Source organism: Oncorhynchus gorbuscha, unplaced genomic scaffold (genome assembly GCF_021184085.1).
Source record: "Oncorhynchus gorbuscha isolate QuinsamMale2020 ecotype Even-year unplaced genomic scaffold, OgorEven_v1.0 Un_scaffold_919, whole genome shotgun sequence".
Lineage (NCBI taxonomy): Eukaryota > Metazoa > Chordata > Actinopteri > Salmoniformes > Salmonidae > Oncorhynchus > Oncorhynchus gorbuscha.
The window spans coordinates 64012-73904 of record NW_025745879.1 but is presented as its reverse complement, the minus strand read 5'-3'; positions in this window follow the sequence as shown (position 1 = coordinate 73904).

Genomic DNA, 9893 nt, shown 5'->3' with positions numbered 1-9893 from the left:
GTCACTGTGGGGACGACGTCATTGATGCACTTATTGATGAAGCCACTGACTGATGTGGTGTACTCAACACCATTGGAAGAATCCCAGACAAATTTCCAGTCTGTGCTAGCAAAGCAGTCCTGTAGCTTAGCATCTGAGCCATCTGACCACTTCCTTTTTGAGCGAGTCACTGGTACTTCCTGCTTTAGCTTTTGCTTTTAAGCAGGAATCAGGAGGATAGAGTTATGGTCAGATTTGCCAAATGGAGGGCGAGGGAGAGCTATGTATGCATCTCTGTGTGTGGAGTAAAGGTGGTCTAGAGATTTTTTCCTCTGGTTGCACATGTAACATGCTGGTTGAAATTAGATAAAACAGATGTAACTTTCCCTGCGTTAAAGTCCCCGGCCACTCGGAGCGCCGCTTCTGGATGAGCATTTTCTTATTTGCTTATGGCCTTATACAGCTGGTTGAGTGGCCTTATACAGCTGGTTGAGTGGCCTTATACAGCTGGTTGAGTGGCCTTATACAGCAGGTTGAGTGCCGTCTTAGTGCCAGCTTTGGTTTGTGGAGGTAATAGACAGCTACAAAAAATATAGATGAACACTCGATTGCTTAATAGTGTGGTCTACAGCTTATCAATAGATACTCTACCTCAGGGGAGCAAAACTTCAATACTTCCTTAATATTAGATTTTGTGCACCAACTGTTAGTAGGCACAAATAGGCACAGTCCGCAACACCTTGTCTTACCGGAGGCAGCTATTCTATCCTGCCGAAGATATTACAGTTGGTCCCGTTGGTAGGATAGTCTTAATCGGGCTCATCCATTTTGTTATCCAATGATTTCAAGTTGGCTAATAGGACTAATGGTATTACTCACTCACCTTCGGATCCTTACAAGGCCCCCTGAACTACGCCCCCGATATATCTGTCTCTTCTTCTTGCAAATTACAGGGATGTGGGCCTTGTCGGTTGTCTAAAGTAAATTGTTCGCGTCCGACTCGTTAATTTCTTTGGGTAGGGGGCAGTATTGGGTAGCTTGGATGAAAAACGTGCCCAAATTAAGCTGCCTGCTACTCAGCCGTAAAAGCTAGAATATGCATATAATTAGTATATTTTGAATAAAAACACTCTTGTAAATGTAAGTTTCTAAAACTGGTTGAATGATGTCTGTGAGTACAACAGAACACATATGGCAGGCAAAAACCTGAGAAAAAATCCAACCAGGAAGTGGGAAATCTGAGATTTGTAGTTTTTCAACTCAGCCCCCATTGAAGATACAATGGGATACAGCCTCGGTCTGGCGTGCTCACGTGAAAGGTAGCTACATTCCACTTCATTTGTACAGACAAAGGAATTGTCCGGTTGGAACATTAATGAAGTTTTATGTTAAAAACATCCTAAAGATTGATTTGGCATGTTTCTACGGGCTGTAACGGCACTTTTCAAACTTTTCTGTCCGACATTCGTCACGACCTGAACGCGTTTTTGGATTTGTTTACCAAACGCCCTAACAAAAGAAGATATTTGGACATAACTGATGGACATTATCGAACAAATCAAACATTTATGGTGGAACTGGGATTCCCTGGAGTGCATTCTGATGAAGATAATCAAAGTGAATATTTAAAATGCTATTTATGAGTAACGTTGACTACCCAATATGGTATCTTTTTGGCTGCTTTGTTGTCTAAAGGCTGTACTCAGATTATTGCATGGTTTACTTTCCACTTAAGCCTACCCCTTACTTTTTCGAACATTCTGTTAAAAATCGCGCAACATTTCAGCGTCCTGCTACTCATGCCAGGAATATAGTATATGCATATGATTAGTATGTGTGGATAGAAAACACTCTGACGTTTCTAAAACTGGTTAAATCACGGCTGTGAAAAATATCCATGCGCCACTTGCATGTATTGTCTATGGGGAAGCAAATTACATGGGGCTGAGATTGCAAGTCCTACAGCTTCCACACGATGTCGCCAGTCTTGTCAATTGCCTGGGCTTTGTTTCTTGGTCAAACGAGTAAGAGAGAACCCATTCCTTCCGGTCTCCGACAGGATGTTTTGGAGGAGAAATTTCCGAACATGATTTGAAGACGTGGAGCTATTCAATACACATCGCCCCGTGATCAATTTGATAGATTATTAATGTTTACTAATAACTAAAGTTGGATTACAAAAGTATTTCGAAGTGTTTTGTGAAAGTTTATCGTTGACTTTTTAATTAAAAAATGACGTTGCGTTTTAAAACAATGTTTTTTCCTGGATCACACACTTTTCATAGATTGATATTTAGGGTATATATGGACCGATTTAATCGAAAAAAAGACACAATAGTGATGTTTATGGGACATCTAGGAGTGCCAACAAAGAAGCTCGTCGAAGGTAATGAATGTTTTATATTTTATTTCTGCGTTTTGTGAAGCGCCGGCTATGCTAATTCTTTTGTTTTTACATCCCCTTCACGTATTTTGGGGTGTTGCATGCTATCAGATAATAGCTTCTCATGCTTTCGCCAAAAAGCATTTTTAAAATCTGACTTGTTGGCTGGATTCACAACGAGTGTAGCTTTAATTCTGTACCCTCCCTGCATGTGTGTTTTAATGAACATTTGAGTTTTAACGAGTGCTATTAGCATTTAGCGTAGCGCATTTGCATTTCCAGATGGCTAGATGGCACGCCTGCGTGTCAGGTGCGCTTAAGAGGTTAAGGAGAAGTGTATCTAAAGTTGCATGTATAATAGTCGTATCTTTATCAATGTTTATTATGAGAATTTCTGTAAATTGACCGTGTGTTTTAGAACTACTGAACATAACGCACCAATGTAAACTCAGATTTTTTTATATAAATATGAACTTTATCTAACAAAACATACATGTATTGTGTAACATGAAGTCCTATGAGTGTCATCTGATGAAGATCATCAAAGGTTAGTGATTAATTTAACTCTTTCTGCTTTGGCTGGGTTTTCTGTGGCTTGGTGGGGACCTAACATAATCGTTTGTGGTGCTATCGCTGTAAATCCTTTTTGAAATCAGACACTGTGGCTGGATTAAAGGGAATCTTATCTTTAAAATGGTGTAAAATACTTGTATGATTGAGGAATTTTAATTATGAGATTTTTTGTTGTTTTGAATTTGGTGCCCTGCACTTTCACTGGCTGTTGCGGGAGGGTTCCGCTAGCGGAACGGGGTTCCGATATCCAGAAGCTATTTTTGGTCATAAGAGACGGTAGCAAAAACATTATGAACACAATAAGTTACAAATAACGCAAAAAAACACACAGAATTAGCAGAATTGGATAGGAGCCTGTAAAACAGAGGCCATCTCCTCCGGCGCCATCAACTGCTGGGTTTTTTACTGCTCAACAGTTTCCCGTTTGTATCAAGAAGGGTCCACCACCCAAAGGACATCCAGGCAACTTAACACAACTGTGGGAAGCACTGGAGTCAACGGGCCAGCATCCCTGTGGAAAGCTTTCGACACCTTGTAGAGTCCATGACCCGACCAATTGAGGCTGTTTTGAGGGCCAAAAGAGGGGGGGTGCAACTCAATATTAGGAAGGTGTTCCTAATGTTTGGTATACTCAGTGTACATATTATGTATATAATATGCAGGACTCTGACATTGGTCATTCTGATATTTCTTAATTAATTAATTTTTATTTTGGGGATTCGTGTGTACTGTTTTGTATTGTTAGGTATGGAACTAGAAACATCAGCATTTCACCTTCGATAACATCTGCAAAATATGTATGCGACCAATACAATTAGATTTGTTCTGTTTCTACTGTTCTGAGCAACTCTGAACCTGTGATGTGACACACTAACCCTCTTCTGAACAACTCTGAATCCTATAGTACAGCTGGATCGGAGAGATGTCCTTCCTCCTCTCTCTAACCCCTCCTGTCCTGTGACCTCCCCTCTGTCTGCTGGAACACATCACTCGAGCTCCTCCTGCTGGACCAGGGCTGTATTGCAGACAGACTGGAGAAAGAAAGACTAGCAAAGCTAAGGTATTCCAGCCATGAACCCCTGACTAGTGTCAGCATTCAAATAAAATTATTAACGCTTAATAGATTTCTTAGAAAACAAATCTTGCTATCTTAACATGTGATTTCATTGACTTGGATCATGTTAAGTTCTATTATCCCCCATTCTAGAATGTTTTACAGAAGCTCATGCAGGGAGTGGTGTGTTAGATTGTATGTCACTGATATTTTCCACAAATCCCCATGCCAGAGGAGGAGTGAAGGGAGGAAAGGGTGAGAGGTGGAGTGAGTGGAGAGGAAGTTGTCGAGGCACAGAGGCTGCTTCCCAAATAGGTCAACCACAATATAGGGATCCATAATAAATACAATTTCAGGGTATGTTGATATGGCCAATCTCCTTTTTAAGCCCAAGAGGAAGTCATTCAACTTGCCATTCACCAACTTTTGAAGCTTAATAACGTCAAAATATGTTCGCTTCAAACCAAATATGGAGTTTTAATGAGCAACAGTTGTAATTTAATGCCGTTATAGGCAGTATGTATTTCCAAAAAAGTTCTAAATAAAAATGTGCAAGTAACTATAGCACTAACCTTACTGAGCCCAGATAGCACTAACCTTACTGAGTCCTTAGAGCACTAACCTTACTGAGTCCGGATAGCACTAACCTTACTGAGTCCGGAGAGAACTAACCTTACTGAGTCCGGATAACACTAACCTTACTGAGTCCGGATAGCACTAACTGATAAAAGGAGAGCACTAACCTTACTGAGTCCGGATAGCACTAACCTTACTGAGTCCTGATAGCACTAACCTTACTGAGTCCGGAGAGCACTAACCTTACTGAGTCCGGAGAGCACTAACCTTACTGAGTCCGGATAACCTTACTGAGTCCGGAAGCACTAACCTTACTGAGTCCGGATAGCACTAACCTTACTGAGTCCGGAGAGCACTAACCTTACTGAGTCCGGATAGCACTAACCTTACTGAGTCCTGATAGCACTAACCTTACTGAGTCCGGAGAGCACTAACCCGGAGAGCACTTTACTGAGTCCTGAGTCCGGAGCACTAACCTTACTGAGTCCGGAGAGCACTAACCTTACTGAGTCCTGATAGCACTAACCTTACTGAGTCCGGAGAGCACTAACCTTACTGAGTCCGGAGAGCACTAACCTTACTGAGTCCGGATAGCACTAACCTTACTGAGTCCTGATAGCACTAACCTTACTGAGTCCGGAGAGCACTAACCTTACTGAGTCCTGATAGCACTAACCTTACTGAGTCCGGATAGCACTAACCTTACTGAGTCCGGAAAGCACTAACCTTACTGAGTCCGGAGAGCACTAACCTTACTGAGTCCTGCCTTGTTTGGGTGTAGGGCCTGATGAGAGCCTGGAGGTACTGAGGTGCCGTTCCCCTCACAGCTCCGTAGGCAAGCACCATGGTCTTGTAGCGGATGCGAGCTTCAACTGGAAGCCAGTGGAGAGAGCGGAGGAGCGGGGTGACGTGAGAGAGAACTTGGGAAGGTTGAACACCAGACGGGCTGCTGCGTTCTGGATGAGTTGTAGGGGTTTAATGGCACAGGCAGGGAGCCCAGCCAACAGCGAGTTGCAGTAATCCAGACGGGAGATGACAAGTGCCTGGATTAGGACCTGCGCCGCTTCCTGTGTGAGGCAGGGTCGTACTCTGCGGATGTTGTAGAGCATGAACCTACAAGAACGGGCCACCACCTTGATGTTAGTTGAGAACGACAGGGTGTTGTCCAGGATCACGCCAAGGTTCTTAGCGCTCTGGGAGGAGGACACAATGGAGTTGTCAACCGTGATGGCGAGATCATGGAACGGGCAGTCCTTCCCCGGGAGGAAGAGCAGCTCAGTCTTGCCGAGGTTCAGCTTGAGGTGGTGAGCCGTCATCCACACTGATATGTCTGCCAGACATGCAGAGATGCGATTCGCCACCTGGTCATCAGACGGGGGAAAGGAGAAGATTGATTGTGTGTCGTCTGCATAGCAATGATAGGAGAGACCATGTGAGGTTATGACAGAGCCAAGTGACTTGGTGTATGGCGAGAATAGGAGAGGGCCTAGAACAGAGCCCTGGGGGACACCAGTGGTGAGAGCGCGAGGTGAGGAGACAGATTCTCGCCACGCCACCTGGTAGGAGCGACCTGTCAGGTAGGACGCAATCCAAGCGTGGGCCACGCCGGAGATGCCCAACTCGGAGAGGGTGGAGAGGAGGATCTGATGGTTCACAGTATCGAAGGCAGCCGATAGGTCTAGAAGGATGAGAGCAGAGGAGAGAGAGTTAGCTTTAGCGGTGCGGAGCGCCTCGTGATACAGAGAAGAGCAGTCTCAGTTGAATGACTAGTCTTGAAACCTAACTGATTTGGATCAAGAAGGTCATTCTGAGAGAGATAGTGGGAGAGCTGGCCAAGGACGGCACGTTCAAGAGTTTTGGAGAGAAAAGAAAGAAGGGATACTGGTCTGTAGTTGTTGACATCGGAGGGATCGAGTGTAGGTTTTTTCAGAAGGGGTGCAACTCTCCCTCTCTTGAAGACGGAAGGGACGTAGCCAGCGGTCAGGGATGAGTTGATGAGCGAGGTGAGGTAAGGGAGAAGGTCTCCGGAAATGGTCTGGAGAAGAGAGCAGGGGATAGGGTCAAGCGGGCAGGTTGTTGGGCGGCCGGCCATCACAAGACGCGAGATTTCATCTGGAGAGAGAGGGGAGAAAGAGGTCAGAGCACAGGGTAGGGCAGTGTGAGCAGAACCAGCGGTGTCGTTTGACTTAGCAAACGAGGATCGGATGTCGTCGACCTTCTTTTCAAAATGGTTGACGAAGTCATCTGCAGAGAGGGAGGAGGGGGGGAGGAGGATTCAGGAGGGAGGAGAAGGTGGCAAAGAGCTTCCTAGGGTTAGAGGCAGAAGCTTAAAATTTAGAGTGGTAGAAAGTGGCTTTAGCAGCAGAGACAGAAGAGGAAAATGTAGAGAGGAGGGAGCGAAAGGATGCCAGGTCCGCAGGGAGGTGAGTTTTCCTCCATTTCCGCTCGGCTGCCCAGAGCCCTGTTCTGTGAGCTCGCAATGAGTCGTCGAGCCACGGAGCGGGAGGGGAGGACCGAGCCGGCCTGGAGGATAGGGGGCATAGAGAGTCAAAGGATGCAGAAAGGGAGGAGAGGAGGGTTGAGGAGGCAGAATCAAGAGATAGGTTGGAGAAGGTTTGAGCAGAGGGAAGAGATGATAGGATGGAAGAGGAGAGAGTAGCGGGGGAGAGAGAGCGAAGGTTGGGACGGCGCGATACCATCCGAGTAGGGGCAGTGTGGGAAGTGTTGGATGAGAGCGAGAGGGAAAAGGATACAAGGTAGTGGTCGGAGACTTGGAGGGGAGTTGCAATGAGGTTAGTTGTAAGTCGCTCTGGATAAGAGCGTCTGCTAAATGACTTAAATGTAAATGTAAATGTAGTGGAAGAACAGCATCTAGTAAAGATGAGGTCGAGCGTATTGCCTGCCTTGTGAGTAGGGGGGGAAGGTGAGAGGGTGAGGTCAAAAGAGGAGAGGAGTGGAAAGAAGGAGGCAGAGAGGAATGAGTCAAAGGTAGACGTGGGGAGGTTAAAGTCGCCCAGAACTGTGAGAGGTGAGCCGTCCTCAGGAAAGGAGCTTATCAAGGCATCAAGCTCATTGATGAACTCTCCGAGGGAACCTGGAGGGCGATAAATGATAAGGATGTTAAGCTTGAAAAGGCTGGTAACTGTGACAGCATGGAATTCAAAGGAGGCGATAGACAGATGGGTAAGGGGAGAAAGAGAGAATGACCACTTGGGAGAGATGAGGATCCCGGTGCCACCACCCCGCTGACCAGAAGCTCTCGGGGTGTGCGAGAACACGTGGGCGGACGAAGAGAGAGCAGTAGGAGTGGCAGTGTTATCTGTGGTGATCCATGTTTCCGTCAGTGCCAAGAAGTCGAGGGCCTGGAGGGAGGCATAGGCTGAGATGAACTCTGCCTTGTTGGCCGCAGATCGGCAGTTCCAGAGGCTACCGGAGACCTGGAACTCCACGTGGGTCTTGCGCGCTGGGACCACCAGATTAGGGTGGCCGCGGCCACGCGGTGTGGAGCGTTTGTATGGTCTGTGCAGAAAGGAGAGAACAGGGATAGACAGACACATAGTTGACAGGCTACAGAAGAAGCTACGCTAATGCAAAGGAGATTGGAATGACAAGTGGACTACACGTCTCGAATGTTCAGAAAGTTAAGCTTACGTAGCAAGAATCTTATTGACTAAAAGGATTAAAATGATACAGTACTGCTGAAGTAGGCTAGCTGGCAGTGGCTGCATTGTTGACTTTGTAGGCTAGCTGGCAGTGGCTGGGTTGTTGACACTACACTAATCACATCGTTCCGTTGAGTGTAATAGTTTCTACAGTGCTGCTATTCGGGGGCTAGCTGGCTAGCTAGCAGTGTTGATTACGTTACGTTGCGTTAAAAGAAGGACAATAGCTGGCTAGCTAACCTAGAAAATCGCTCTAGACTACACAATTATCTTTGATACAAAGACGGCTATGTAGCTAGCTATGTAGCTAGCTACGATCAAACAAATCAAACCGTTGTACTGTAATGAAATGAAATGAAAATGTGATACTACCTGTGGAGCGAAGCGGAATGCGACCGGGTTGTTGAGTTCTATTCGGAAGACGTTGGCTAGCTGTTGGCTAGCTAGCAGTGTCTCCTACGTTAAGGACGACAAATAACTGGCTAGCTGATAGCACTAACCTTAATGAGTCCGGATAGCACTAACCTTACTGAGTCCGGAGAGCACTAACCTTACTGAGTCCGGAGAGCACTAACCTTACTGAGTCCGGAGAGCACTAACCTTACTGAGTCCTGATAGCACTAACCTTACTGAGTCCGGATAGCACTAACCTTACTGAGTCCTGATAGCACTAACCTTACTGAGTCCGGAGAGCACTAACCTTACTGAGTCCTGATAGCACTAACCTTACTGAGTCCGGAGAGCACTAACCTTACTGAGTCCGGAGAGCACTAACCTTACTGACTCCTGATAGCACTAACCTTACTGAGTCCGGATAGCACTAACCTTACTGAGTCCGGAGAGCACTAACCTTACTGAGTCCTGAAAGCACTAACCTTACTGAGTCCGGATAGCACTAACCTTACTGAGTCCGGAGAGCACTAACCTTACTGAGTCCGGATAGCACTAACCTTACTGAGTCCTGATAGCACTAACCTTACTGAGTCCGGATAGCACTAACCTTACTGAGTCCTGATAGCACTAACCTTACTGAGTCCGGAGAGCACTAACCTTACTGAGTCCTGATAGCACTAACCTTACTGAGTCCGGATAACACTAACCTTACTGAGTCCGGATAGCACTAACCTTACTGAGTCCGGAGAGCACTAACCTTACTGAGTCTGGATAACACTAACCTTACTGAGTCCGGAGAGAACTAACCTTACTGAGTCCGGATAACACTAACCTTACTGAGTCCTGATAGCACTAACCTTACTCTGTCCGGATAGCACTAACCTTACTGAGTCTGGATAACACTAACCTTACTGAGTCCGGATAGCACCAACCTTACTGAGTCCTGATAGCACTAACCTTACTGAGTCCGGATAACACTAACCTTACTGAGTCCTGAGAGCACTAACCTTACTGAGTCCTGATAGCACTAACCTTACTGAGTCCGGAGAACACTAACCTTACTGAGTCCGGATAACACTAACCTTACTGAGTCCGGATAGCACTAACTGATAAAAGGAGAGAACTAACCTTACTGAGTCTGGAGAGCACTAACCTTACTGAGTCCGGATAGCACTAACCTTACTGAGTCCGGATAGCACTAACCTTACTGAGTCCTGATAGCACTAACCTTAATGAGTCCGGATAACACTAACCTTACTGAGTCCGGATAGCA